This window comes from Oculina patagonica, chromosome 7, assembly GCF_052425735.1.
Source record: "Oculina patagonica isolate OP01 chromosome 7, crgOcupat, whole genome shotgun sequence".
Classification (NCBI taxonomy): Eukaryota; Metazoa; Cnidaria; class Anthozoa; order Scleractinia; family Oculinidae; genus Oculina; species Oculina patagonica.
In genome coordinates, this window is record NC_135764.1 from 5309295 (window position 1) to 5324144 (window position 14850).

At 37.8% G+C, this 14850-nt stretch overlaps 1 pseudogene across 1 annotated transcript in view; it reads left to right on the plus strand.

Moving 5' to 3' along the window:
- Positions 1-3729, plus strand: part of LOC144659963 (uncharacterized) — a 29136-nt pseudogene extending 25407 nt beyond the window's left edge. Inside the window, exons 25-27 of the transcript XR_013571997.1 lie at positions 131-1691; positions 2396-2781; positions 3182-3729. The product of XR_013571997.1 is annotated as an uncharacterized LOC144659963 (transcript). The remainder of the gene's footprint in view (positions 1-130; positions 1692-2395; positions 2782-3181) is intronic.
- Positions 3730-14850: the final 11121 nt, after the last annotated feature.

The window sequence follows — 14850 nt, forward strand, 5'->3', positions numbered from 1 at the left end:
CAAGGTGCCAATATTAAGAAAATCCTTAGGACCGAGCTCTCTGGTTGGTTGATATTTCTCTTTGTTAGCCTTCCCAGCTTTCTTACTGAGTCATGTGATACCTACATATCTGTTTTCAAATGTTCAACAGGAACAGAAACTGAGTTCTTCGCTGGATTCCGTGGTTGTGAATGTTTGGAAGGATTTTATCGAACCCAAATGTTCGAGAAATGTCACAAATGTGTACGAGGAATGAAATGCAAAGATAATTACTTTTCTTTAGAATCTGGCTATTGGTGGAAATGGCGCAACCAGACACACAAAGATAGCTACAGAGATTTCATCGCGAATCTCCTAACACCTTCACCAGCATTAGATGCTTCTAGCGTACAATACCCGTTTCCGATACCAACGCCTTACAAGTGTCCAAGAGAAGAGTCTTGCAAAGGTGGGTTGGATTCTCCATGTGAGAGTGGATACGAAGGCCCACTTTGTGCAGTGTGCAGTTCAGGATACTATAAACAATTGCAAGCATGCACTCGATGTCCATCAAAGAGGTGGATTGTGGGGCAGTTGTCGATCATTGGAGCCACAGTGTTCATAACTGTTGTAGTTTTGATGTGGATAAACAAAAGGCAAAGAAAAAGGGGAGAACATCGCTCTCTGGTAGACATGTTTTTGTCAAAACTTAAAATCGTAATTGGCTTTTATCAGGTTACCCAAGGTTTACTGCAAACATTCTCCTATATAAAATGGCCAGGATCCTTAGAAGTGATCGGCAAATATTCAGAAATTCTTCAGATGGATGTTCTTCAGATAGCACCCATTAACTGTCTTTTCGCGCAACTTAGCGTGAACGCCTTTGGAAATATGCTTGCGATAATGTCAATAAATGCTGCTGTCATTGGCTTTTCTGTTATCGCTTACACAGTGCGTAAAGTTATACTCTTACGAAGTCAAACAGTGCAGAATGATGAAAAGCCAAGTAAAATCTCACAGACAAAAGAGACTGTGTTGAGGAATTTGTTTTTCTTCTTGTACGTTACTTACCTGGGTACGTGCGCCAAGACAGCCAATGTTCTCCCACTTGCTTGCCAGACACTGTGTAAAGACAAAGAAGAATCGTTTTGTTACAATTACATGAAGGCAGATTACAGCATACAGTGCCAAGGTACAAAGTACAATCATTGGCTCATCTTGGCTTACATTTCTGCTGCCTATATCGTTACCCTCCCGACCTTTTCATTCATCACTCTTTGGAGACAAAAAAGAGTATTATCAATTGCAACAGACGCCAAAGCGATTCAGGCTCCAGGTTCAGGCATGGAAATGACTCTCAGGGTTGCGTTTTCTCTTTGAAAACTACAACCATCGTTCGTGGTATTGGGAATTGGTTGAAATGTCTCGTAAAGTAATCCTCACATCTGGTCTTATTCTTGTGGGCCAAGAAAGCAGGTCTTACATTGGCTTGGCATGGGTAATCGCTGGGATGTATGGAGTTCTCTTCTCCTGGATCAAACCTATAAAAGACGTTACTGAGAACAGATTAATGACAGTGTCCCTTGCCGTTACTGTTGTTAACTTGGGTGTTGGAGCCGTGAGTAGAATTCCTGCAGAGAACATATCAGACTCGGTCGACACGTACACGGACGCGGTCTTATTCAAAGTACTGATATTTGGAGCAAATTCTTCGGTAATTGGCTTTCTTCTTGGTAAGATAATAGTGTTACAGTACAATGATTTAAGAAAATAATAAAAATAATATAAAGAATATAATATAGAATTAAAGCGAAGCTTTGTAAAGCTTACCCGGTGGGAAAATCTTGGGTAAAGTGATGGGGAAGGATGTAAGGCGAATAGCTGAAGTTGAAGTAAACCTACCTTTTTTAATATTAATTTACCTCAAATGTCAAACGTAGTGCTTCTTCCTTTGGAGAAAAAGCTTGACAGCGTATCACAGGCTTCTATTCGATATTTTTATTTTGGTTCCCCAACAACTATGAGACGGCATCCAATTGCACGCCGGGGTTGTGGGAAGCACCGTGGAGTAAGCGTTGTGCCTTAACTGAGACATACCCACAATAAGTGGACAGTTCTGATAAAAAAAAATATGGATGGAACGCGTGCTCATATTAAAATCTTAATTACGAATAATAGCAGGTGATTTGTTTTTAAAATTCCATGTCAAATCTTCTCTTAATTACATACATTTAGAACGTATTTATCCAAACTAATATTCAAAAAAGAAGTTCAACTTTTTCATGTAGACTGTTTTATACATTTGTATCGAGAGAGATATACGCCGAAAACCCGTGATACGACTATTGGAAGAAATCCCCGAAGTCCTTTGGGTTAAATAATGAAATTAATAAAATATCACACTTCTTCCAGCTTTTCACTTTCTCGTTTATTCCAGTTCAGCATATATTGTTTCTATATCACTACCTCAAAGAATGGCGCAAGAATCCACATTGGTCTTTTTCATGCTGTCTGGCTTTGCTTACGCCTCTCAACGATTTACAGGGAGAAATACACGGCTTTACGGAGGCGACCGATCATAAGACCCAGCTGCAAACCGGGCACATTGACAATCCTAACGGAGTGTCTGGTGGAGCTGTAGATTTCATTCTTGGAGGAGATGAACAAGATTGTGAAAAGACAATACAGCAACAAGATGAAAACTGCGAAGATTCCAAACACAGCGACACAAGACGTCATCAAGGGACACAGACAGGGCTGTGCTCGATTCCAAACGGTCATCTCGTGGTACACGAGCCCAGGGCCGAACAAAGAAAAATTTCTGTGAGTATATTGCCCAAACAAGTCTTCAGTATAAACTTTCTTTTATTACTAACACTAACAATGTCTAAGGACGCTCGCAATAACAAAACACCCGTTTGCGTTATTCACGATGATATGATTTTACCCTGAAGCTTTTGTTTTTATTACAAAATGTGAGAACTAACATTGACTTTTAAGACTATAGAACTTCTCTGAATTGAGACTTAGAAGTGCTCACAACAGGCCATAGGTTGTCACAGCGAACAACAAAAGAAATTTTATAATAAGCTTCTTTGTTTGTATCAATAAGTTTGTATGACTCTTTAGTTCATTTCAAAATCTAGCGTCAAGCTTGTTTTCTCTAATGTAAGTTGTTATCCCTTTGAAATCATATTTATTTCTTGTTGTCTTTTTTTTCAAGTCGCGGCACTCCATTCCAGCAGTCACGGTTCGTTGTACCAACAACAAGAGTAAAAGTAATGGCACTGGAAATTGACCCGGGAAAGAAGTAATCCCGAGCTTTGAGACGAGCCCTTCGTCAAAAAAAAAGAAAACAAGAAAAGGGTAGAAAAGTAAAATACCAATTAGTTATTGTTAGAAAACACAATTATTTGTAATAGTGATGTGTATTTCAAGGAAGCTTTTCTGATTTCGTTTCTGAAAGCTAGTAGACAAGTTAATGAAGTATATACTCAAACAGTGGATAGCGTTTCTGGGGCGCGCTGATTGGCTACTCAAACGCCGAATATCCTGTGCTATTAAATTCACCTCAGAGCAACTCGCGCGCGAAAACTGTACTCTTTAACGGAATTAACTTGTCAAAAATCATCCTTTCAGGCTATTTTATCTCACTGTTTGAGTATATACTAAAACAACTATTCACCTCAGTGTCGGCGGCTTGTGGTGGATATTTTTTAGTATAGAGAATAAATGGTTCTTCAAGAACTTTTATTGTTAGATCGAATATACAGGTTGTTTTAAACTAGTTGCAGTTTAAGACTCAGTATCAGCTTAGTTGCTCAGGCTCAGCCTAAGATGAGCCTGAGTGAAGTCAATCATTTATTTACGCCAACAACTCTGTTGTTATATTATAGCTTGCTTTTTACATTAGTTTCTTCCTTGTTATTGAATACCGAAAAATTAGAAAAGCACGAGTAATAAATTCTTCCTAACACATCCAACAGCTGTATGTCTAAATTTAGCCAACAGTAGGTTTTTGTAAAGGAGATTTGCACGAAAATGGTTACACTCCTGTGTGTGTTCTTCTATGCCCCTGAAGACTTCAAGCTTGGGAGAAACACTTGTCATAGTGATTGCACATAAATGACGTTTTTTTCTTGTGTGTATTCGTTTATGTTCCTGGAGATTTCCTGCGAAGGTTAAACACTTTTATTATATAAACATCAGTGAAATACAAGGAAATCTTTCGCGCGAAAAAATTTTTTTTCTCAGTAAAAATAATATTTTTTTTTTTTTTAAATTTTTTTTTTTTTTTTTTTTTTTCTTTTTTTTTAATTTTTTTTTTTTTTTTTTTTTATTTTTTTAAAATTTTCTTTGTCTCCAGGACAAGAACCAATAACAAACGCAACCCACATATGCACCGGGTACGGGAATTGAACCTGGGCCACATTGGTTCACCATTGCGCTATCCTCGTTCTCCAGTCAGACAGTCGGACCTCTTCAAGCCTTAACTAAAGTGACAAGAAAGGGTGTCCGCATTCTGCAGGTGTCCGTGTTACAGAAGTAGAATTAACTGAACTTGCGTCTTTTCGGAACAAGTGAACTGTTCGCAATTGGCCTTGTTCTAAACGAGCAGGGGACTGGGTACGAACATATTTTTTCTTGGTACGAATATTCAATATTGATTGAATTGAAAATGGGGCACGTCATCTGAAAGAGCATTGGAAAATTAGTAAATTTACCAAATTTGATGGTTATTGGTTTAAACACAAAGGCGTGGTACACTTTTAAAATAAGAGAGCTTAGTATGTATTGGAGGACGCCTGTCCCTCCAATTTATACTAAGTGTACCATGCCGTTGGGTTTAAACCAATAACCGTCAAATGTGGCGAATCTACTAATTTTTGGATGCTCTTTCAGATGACATGCCCCATTTTTCAATTCAATCGATATTGAATGTTTGTACCCAGTTCCCTGCTCGTTTAGAACATGGCTTATAGGCAGATGTTCATGTTTAGGACGTGTCAGAAAGAAATGATCGACTGATATCCCCCTTTTTCGAACAGCGAGGTTGGGCTAAAAAAATTGTCAACCTGAAATAATGACTACAGTAAAATGTGGAATCACTAATAGGCTTCTGGAAAGGGAAACGAGGCCCTCGCGCGCTGCTTATGGAATTATTTCATACATTCTTCTATATGCTATCAATTTGTTTCATATGATTATCGTAATGTTTAACAAGAAGAGCATGACAACTCAATTCTTCCTGACAAATCCAACAGATTGATGTGTCAACCTGGCCTGGAGTGGGGTTTTGTAAAGAAGATTTGCACGAAGATGGCTCCACTCCAGTGTGTATTTTTTTATGTCGTTGGAGATTTCCTGCTATGTTGAAGCACTTGCCACACTGTTTGCACGTAAATGGGTTCTCTCCTGTGTGTGTTCGTTTATGTTGCAGGAGATGTCCTGCTTGGCTGAAAGACTTGCCACACTGTTTGCACGTAAATGGCTTATCTCCTGAGTGTGTTCGTTCATGTTGCTGGAGACTGTCCTGCTTGGCTGAAAGACTTGCCACATTGTTTGCACGTAAATGGCTTCACTCCTGCATGTATTCGTTTATGAACCTTGAGATCTGATGCTCGGGCAAAGCACTTGCCACACTGTTTGCACGCAAATGGCTTCTCTCCTGAGTGGATTAGTTTATTTTTCTCCCTTTTTCTCTTTTTTTTTTTTTTTTTTTTTTTTTTTTTTTTTTTTTTTTTTTTTTGTTGCTGGAGATTTCCTGCTCGATTGAAACACTTGCCACACTGTTTGCACGTAAATGGCTTCTCTCCTGTGTGTATTTGCTCATGTCGCTGGCGAGCTCCTGCTTGGCTGAAACATTTGCCACACTGTTCACACGTAAATGACTTCTCACCTGTGTGTATTCGTTTATGACGCTGGAGATTTCCTGCTTTGCTGAAAGGCTTACCACAATGTTGGCATGTATGAGTCTTCCGTCCTTTGTGTGGGATTTCCTGTTCTTTTTGTTGCTGGGATTGGCTAGTTTGGTTAGATGACCTGTTTTCACGAGCTTTCTTACCAGCCATTCTATTGTTGGACAGAACTAAGTTTCCTGTAAAGTAATGGAAATCGTATTTAGTAATTAAAACACAGTCACACTGAGCTCTCAATTCAATTGTTTTTTTCGCAAAAAAACGTAGTATAAAGGAGATATTACAGATGGCTTATAAAATTACCACTTAAGTTGAATTTTGGAAACAAACAGTCGAACACAAACAATGTAATAACCTTAACCAAGCTGGTTTTGACTGTGTGGCTTGCAGAACTAAATGAAGTTTAACCTGACTGAGCATTACTAATCAGAGGTTTGTAAAAGCAAAGTGTTCCAAACTTCAAACCACAAATTTAATGGAGGGAGTTTTTTATTAAACAAAATTGGCAATTTTTTAGTCATGTAACTCGTTTTGGAAAAGTCTTCTTTGCCTTTGGGAATCTCAAACATTTTCTGCCACACATACTGTAAAACTCCGGTTTTAGGGTCACGGCTTATAAGTTGCCTTGTAAACTTAACCTCACAAGATTATGACTCTGAAATAGTGCCGAAGTATTGTATTTATCTTATCAAATTTTTTGTAATAAAACAAAACTTGGTTTTTACAATGATTACACTTCTTGGCCTTGCCTCTTTTCTGTTGTATTCAAAACTGTCAGATGGTTCTGGATTTATCCAACTTCGTATTAAGTATTTTTGGGTGTGCTTACAAACGACGGTACCATATATATGAGGGCAGCTAAAAAAGTAATAAAAAATAGTCTTTGGAAGCCACTCTGAATATACGTTTTAATTTGCACTCCACCTGCAAACCTAATGATTATTTCTATCTGAAATACAGGGTGAATCAATTGGGTTATTAAGTTAGTATGGAAGCGTTAAGTGTTCAAGGCTTATTTTTTAAAGGACTAACATATACAACCGCAATTGCTTTGTTAGCAAACAGATAGGATTATAGCCAGTGGGACTATATGTGTGGGAGAAAGGGAGGGAAGGTATAATCAGTGGCATTACATCGGAAAAGGAGAGAGCCTAATACAGTGCTGCAGTGCCATTTTGCAGATAAGTCTTCAAGGACAAGATAAGAGAACAACTTAGTTGTCGAGTTCAAAAGAAAGCAAGCCGCTCAGAAATATTATTGACTTGCATCATAAGCCCGCAATGCGTAAAAAGTGTTATTGCTACAGGAATATTCCTCTTTCCTCTTAAACGAGTTTGTAAAGTTTGGGTATAGAAATCCCTGACTTTGGACCCTTTTTTTAAAGTTCCATACCGAGACTTAACAGTTTTAACACTTTTGAAGCCCAAGACATGTGTGTCAAATAATCCTAGCCCAAGACTGAAAAACTTCATAATCTCAGCTAACCTTCATAAGGTAAAGCCCTTCAGCTACAATTATTTTCCAAGACCGAGTAAAATAGTTATAACAAAGCTCCACAAAGTTTCCTGTAACTTAGTGGAACAGCTTATGACCAGTATACAGAAGGTCAAAGGTCACAGGTTGGACTCCTGTTGCGAGACCTCATTTTTTTCTGAGTAGCTTGAGACGCTGATCGAATGATGTCTTTATTTTACAAAACCCAATCCAATTGAAATTTTTAATGACCCTGGCCTTTGGCTTACTTGACTGCTTGAACATTCCAAGCATGTCTTTTTCTGAGACCATTTCCAGAAGCCTGCTGCCATGAGGTGACAGCACAACATCCCAAGAATTCACTCAGAACTTGAACTTGAAATAATGATAAAAGTATGAACTGAAGCTTATAGCACAACAACCAAATCTTATTTTAGGATTATCACATTAAGGAGCCAACTATTCAAACATGAGCAACATACTTTCCGTTTGATTATGATTATCTAGTCAGTGGGAAATATTCTACAAGGCCCCATACTTAAGTGTTATTGTCAGAGAAAACCGGGCAGGAGCAAAACATCGAGGTCGGCCATTTACCTTCATCTTTTCACAGTAAAAAAGCTATCTGAACAGATTAGCAACGGTGGCATTTGCAGCAGTAGACGTTCTTTTTTCTTCGAGATATGACTATACCTTAATTTTGGGCCCTCAAGCCGCCTGAAAAAACCGAAATTTCGGGCAACTTTGGGTGAGCCTACAGCACACTTCGTATGACTCCTCAAACTTCTTATATTTTTTCTATGACACTTATTCCCTTATAAATGGACTGACATACATAAAACTTCCTGAGCTTTAAAACTAAGGTTTTTACGCGGCCTTAAAAATTGCCACTGAATCGTTAATGAGCTTGACCCAAATTTGAGTCATTTTCAGTCGACTGTTTCACCAAAGTGCGGCAGTTTATTTGGAAAGTAAAATCATCCCTCGATAGTCTTTTGAGCTGTTATCAAAATCCAGGTTAGTTAAAATTGGTATCTAGAATTAAATCGTAGTTAGCGGCGTCTGAAACTGCCATAACAATGTTCATTTTAGCAAATTCCCGCCAAATTTTACATCACACTATGTTTTGACTTCCTCTGATTGTAGTCCATAATTAACTAAAAGGACTTAAAAGTATTTTTGTTGACTTCGGGATAGAACATCGCAACCGTAATACCATTAACAACCTGTGTAAACATTTCAAAACTCTAAATAAATACCCGACATTTTCTTAGACACGTAGCAAAATTTCCCGCGAAAGTTTTATTATGGTTCTTCATCACGCTACAGGGTAAAACCGGACCGCATCCTCAGTTCGCTGGTCTATTGACGATCGCCAAAAAGCAAATTGGAAACAAATAATGGAAAGGCAATCGAGAATCACCTAAATTAATTAAATGAACTTTGCAGACATTTTGTTTACACTCTTGTCTCCCCCGACTTTGGGAAATGCGTGACGTGTCACGAATTGTAAGGTCCGGACAACAGGTGTAAAGCTCTGTTTGATAGGGCGTTGAAATCATGAATTGTTCTTTCTGATCAGAAGATTCGCCATTCAGTGTAGGTGGACTTGTTTCAGTTATTCCTCCATAACTTGCCTGCAAGCGAGATATGACTTTTCACGTTGTTAGTCTTGGAATCAGCGGGAAACGTGGTCGAGATAACTCAGGCTAAGACCAGCAAATCACAGTTAATTGTAAACCAGGCTGGTGTGCTTGGTGCTGTAAACAATGAGGAAATGCAGGCCATGACAATCTGTCCCAAGCATAGGCGATACCTCACTATCGAAGGCGCGTAGACGCAGCTATGTCCGCCGAAATCTCTGTTTCATTTATGTTGTTGTTCCTTTTTTGCGCAGGTTAGTATACCGCTTTTATTTCTTTAGCCATACCTCTGAAGTTTTACATGCCTGCGATTTGCATCAAAAGTTTGAGAAACTGGAGCCCGTACGAAAGTACTATGCAGGCGCGTGTGGTTTTCCGCCTCCCAATTATTATATTTCTAGTCAAAAAAGGCGGTTTTTCTAGGGCCAAACCGCGTGCGAGGTGGCAATAAAAATAAACCTAGATTAACGTTTTGGCCGGAAAAAATGTATATAGTTAGGCCGGGTTCGTAATTTGTCTAGAAAGAAGGCTATGTCGATTTTCATGGGGGGAGGGGGGGGTTGCATGATGTTTCCTGTTAGGTTTAAGGGGTAGGGGCTATCAAAAATTTCTACCAATATGAAAGAAGGTATAAGAGGGGGGGGGGGGGGGCAAAAAAAAAAACCATAAACCGGGACCCACGATTATTGAAGGCGTTAAAGGAGCTCAGAGATGATTTGTTTGATGATACTGCATGCCCAGTTATAATGCAGTGGTTTGATGAAGATGAAAATAAATAAATTCTCGCCTTTACCAAACTCCGGCATTTCTATCAAATTACCAACTGCTTTAAAACTGGCTGTACAGCATTATAGACTACATTAAAAATAGTCACGATTGATTCCATTGTACAACCTATAAGTATTTATTAAAAAGCTAAGAAAGTCGATTTATATGATGTTTTGTGTGTGTATCAACACATTTTGTGTGTGTTTTTCATGGTCATTTTTAGCTAGTTAAAAAGACTGCAGTGAATGTAAGCTGTATCCTTTTATTTATGCTTATCCGTTTGATAAATTTAAGTTTTTCATTCTCAATAAACTAAAAATTATTAGTAATTTTGCTGATAAAACAATGTATCCTAAGTAGATAATTTCCTTTTCATTTACTGTTGTTGATAAACATTCGAGGATTCACAGAAAATTAAATTAAACGTATGAAAACCACAAACCTAATTGGATTATCAGTTTGCACGCATTGGCTTGATAAGCCACATTAATTCGAGATTTTGGTTCATTCAAAAATAATGTAGATGAAAATCTGATAAAACTACAGCGATTAATAAAAAAAATAAAAATCAAGTTTGATTTAACTTGTCGAAACGTTTTATTATTATTATTATTTTTTTTTACAGTAATCAGTAATCACAATAACAGGGCCATTTGATTTATCAAAAATAGCATCTCGGCAACAGGGATGAAAATTTTCCCTTATGAACACTCCAGTCCAGTCGCCGGGACGACCCTTTTTTGGAGAAATTCAAAATAGCTTTGCTTTCGCAACTGGGTGGTCAAAAAGCCATAATTTTGCTTTATATGTATTCCCACTTGAGAAGTATGCGAATTTGCTTTATTAGTAAAGTTGCAAGTGTCAATAGAGCTACAATAGTCGCGAATAATGCAGCTTTATGTGTCGCTATTTTGGTTTCGTATCGGGCTGAAATTATAAACAGACGACAAAATTCGTCCCGGTAAACGTGACGGCCCGTTTACCGGGCTCATTAAAAGAGGCCCTAACGAAGTCAAAATTCATATCTCGCTTGCTCGCCTGTAAAGGAAGATAAACTGAACAAGTCCAGCTATACTGTATGGAAAGAAAAATTCATGATTTCAACGCCCAGACTTTCAAACAGAGCTTTACACCTGTTGTCCGGACCTTACAATTCGTGACACATCACGCATTTCCCAAAGTCGGGGGAGACAAGAGTGTAAACAAAATGTCTGCAAAGTTCATTTAATTAATTTAGGTGATGCTCGATTGCCTTTCCATTATTTGTTTCCAATTTGCTTTTTGGCGATCTTCAATAGACCAGCGAACTGAGGATGCGGTCCGGTTTTACCCTGTAGCGTGACGAAGAACCATAATAAAACTTTCGCGGGAAATTTTGTTACGTGTCGAAGAAAATGTCGGGTATTTATTTAGAGTTTTGAAATGTTTACACAGGTTGTTAATGGTATTACGGTTGCGATGTTCTATCCCGAAGTCAACAAAAATACTTTTAAGTCCTTTTAGTTAATTATGGACTACAATCAGAGGAAGTCAAAACATAGTGTGATGTAAAATTTGGCGGGAATTTGCTAAAATGAACATTGTTATGGCAGTTTCAGACGCCGCTAACTCCGATTTAATTCTAGATACCAATTTTAACTAACCTGGATTTTGATAACAGCTCAAAAGACTATCGAGGGATGGTTTTACTTTCCAAATAAACTGCCGCACTTTGGTGAAACAGTCGACTGAAAATGACTCAAATTTGGGTCAAGCTCATTAACGATTCAGTGGCAATTTTTAAGGCCGCGTAAAAAACTTAGTTTTAAAGCTCAGGAAGTTTTATGTATCTCAGTCCATTTATAAGGGAATAAGTGTCATAGAAAAAAAATATAAGAAGTTTGAGGAGTCATACGAAGTGTGCTGTAGGCTCACCCAAAGTTGCCCGAAATTTCGGGTTTTTTCAGGCCGCTTGAGGGCCCAAAATTAAGGTATAGCCATATCTCGAAGAAAAAAGAACGTCTACTGCTGCAAATGCTACCGTTGCTAATCTTTTCAGATAGCTTTTATACTGTGAAGGGATGAAGGTAAATGGCCGACCTCGATGTTTTGCTCCTGCCCGGTTTTCTCTGACAATAACACTTAATTTATACATATGTGTATACGCTTCCTTTTGAGGAAAACTAAATTAACAGATTGATCTCCTGTATCTTTTTTATTTTTCTCTTAGATGTAAATAGTAGAGTATTTTTTAAACGCATAAATGTATATAGTATAATATAGCATAGTAGTATACAGTAATTTAATGATTATAGAGTTTTAATTGTAAATATCATTTTATTTGTTAAGTTAGGGTTACTTTAATTGGTAAATGTAGAGCTACTCTGTAGAAATGTTACCAAAAAAAACATTATTATTATTATTATTATTATTTACACTATCCTTCATAACACAGATACAATGACAACAATCACGTAAAAACACACCTGATACAATAACACTTGTCAAGTGGTCTGTTAAGGTGCAGGATTTTTTACATTTTTTTTTTTCTGATTGGCAGGAAACAAAAGTCAACATGGAAACTTTATCCTGAGTTGGTTACAAGAGTGTGACTTGGGGTCTAAAAATAACTTGCACAGACCAATACCAAAACTTAATCATATCTGTTGAGCTACATAATTTTGGAAATCAAATTTTTGAAACACTCGAAGATAAAATAAGGATTAGTCACCAATAGCACAGTTTGTTATCAGTTCGAAGGATGTTCAACTCTTTTTCTCTGAGCTGCCTGATTTTTTAATTTTCTTGATATCAACCTGTTAAAATGTTACACCAATTGAAAAGTATTTATCCGCATAATGCTATGATTCAGTTTTACACATGAAAGAAACCACACACAATCAAATTTCTGCTGACCGTAAAGAACGTGGCTTATCTGATAGCATTGCTGGCATTCCAGTTGACAGATACTTTAATTAGGGGGTGGCAGACGACTTGTCAAATAAATGTATCAGGTATTCCTTTTTTCTCTTTCCTACTGCCAATAAAAAAGAACACCTGATCGCAGGTTTGAAAAATAAAATATGGGGCTATAAGGAAACTGCCTTTGTCATTCTTAACTAAATGCTTTTCAAACAGTCGCCAGGACTAGGACGAATATCTCACACTTTCTGGACTCTCCACCCAGTTGGCAGCTCTGCAGCTGGTTATAAATAGATATCTTTAAATGTATATTTTGAGCTGTTTTTACTTTAAAAACACTTTGAAAATACCATGGGTATTCTTGACATATGTATTTTCTCGATTAAACACCAGACCCCGATTAAACGCCGGCCTGGTATAAACGCCGGCCTCATATAAACGCCAGGTCACAAATCATGATTGCAACATAAAAAAGTTCAATCCGCAATAATGTACCCTTGGGTAATAATCACTTTAGGAGACCCAGGGACAGGTTTTGGGGCGGAACAAAGGGAAAAATTGTCCCGTATTAACAACTGCCCCTGGATCTCGGAGTTTGGTAAGTAATATATCAATCTGAAAAATTGACAGAAAAATTGCACCTCGTTAATAAACGCCTGACCCAGATTAAATGCCGGCTTCAAATAAACGCTGGGTCCACCAAGCCAAGTTTGAAATAATGCCGGGGGCATTTAATTGAGAAAATACGGTACCCCCCCAAACTGCAACTGTTTGGGTGGGAAAGTGATTTATGTTAAGCTTCCATATAGTCACCCGGTTATCTCATAATTATGCCTTATATGGAGCTTAACATGGAGTATATGCCGTTTGATGTATCTGTGCAGGCTAACTGATTGGTTTTCAGGTAAAATCCATTTTCAGCCTAGTTTATTCTGTTTCAACCTGAAGATGACAACCTATTGGACTTCATTTTGAAAATCAAGTTATTTTTTTCTATTATAAAATATAAATGGCGTTCCTTTGATATTTGACAGATCTGTCAAATTTTCTTTTGTTGTTCGCATGTCCAAATTCCTTTGGTCTAAAATCTTGCACCGATCATTTTGAGAAAGCTACTCTTGTGACATTAGGATCACTTTTCTCTGAGAATTTTGGAATGATGAAGTATTCGGAGTATTTTTATTATTACTTAACTGAAGTATTCGGATTGAGATGAGCCCAAATATGCATTGTTCAGTGCTTTATTCATAACCGCCATAGAAATCGATAGTCATCGATTATGTAACAGAGATCCAACAGCGAACACATAGGGACGTGGTCTGCCTGTGCCCAAGGGAAACAAAAATTGGTTCGAGAATTTGGTATGTTCGAGAAGTTGGGGATAAAATTGCATTGTTTGACTGAGGAAAGGAAACCACTTGTGGTTTCTTGAACCAATTTTCGTTTTCCTTGGATAGTTCTCTGTAATTTTATTCCAGATTTCTCGAGCCTCCCGATTACTCGAAGCGATGTTCATTTCTGGAGATTCGAGAAATCAGGATTCTACTGTGTAAAGTTGCGTGGCGGTCTGCAACTCTATCTTTAGCTTTGTGATAACAAGTAAGTCTTACCTTTACAGATGGAGGTTGAATCTTTGTGGCACGAACTTCAGCGATTGCAAATCGAGTCTCTCCTGCTCCAAACAACAACGCCGCAAAAATTTGGGATCACTTCCTTCCAGAGCTTGGAAACCAGGCTCGATTTGGTAGCCAAGCCTTCTCCTCATACTTGCGAGTATGAAGCTTTCTGTATAGCTGAGCTTTAGGGTCTTTTGACACTCTCTTTTAGGAAAGCCAAAGTGTTTTTTGTCGATTTCTGTCCACAGACATGTTTTAAAATAACAAATAGGCAAGTGTTAGACCGTTTAACCGTGTTTAACTGATTTTTTTCAGTTTTTTTTTTAATTTCAGGTTGTTGTGTAATGCAATCTTTAGATTGGTCACGCAATATAGCATGTATAGAAAGTTCCTCTCAACTGTTTCTGTTGTGGTATTAATTTATTTATGCTTTAGTGTTGGACCCACTGACTTATTGCATTGCAGTTTTTCTTTCCCGACCCGATCCACCAAACAGTCAGACGCGTTCGATTAGTTTATTTTGCAATATGCAGCATGACAATAGTGCTGTTTGATGTTCTGCGCGATAGTACT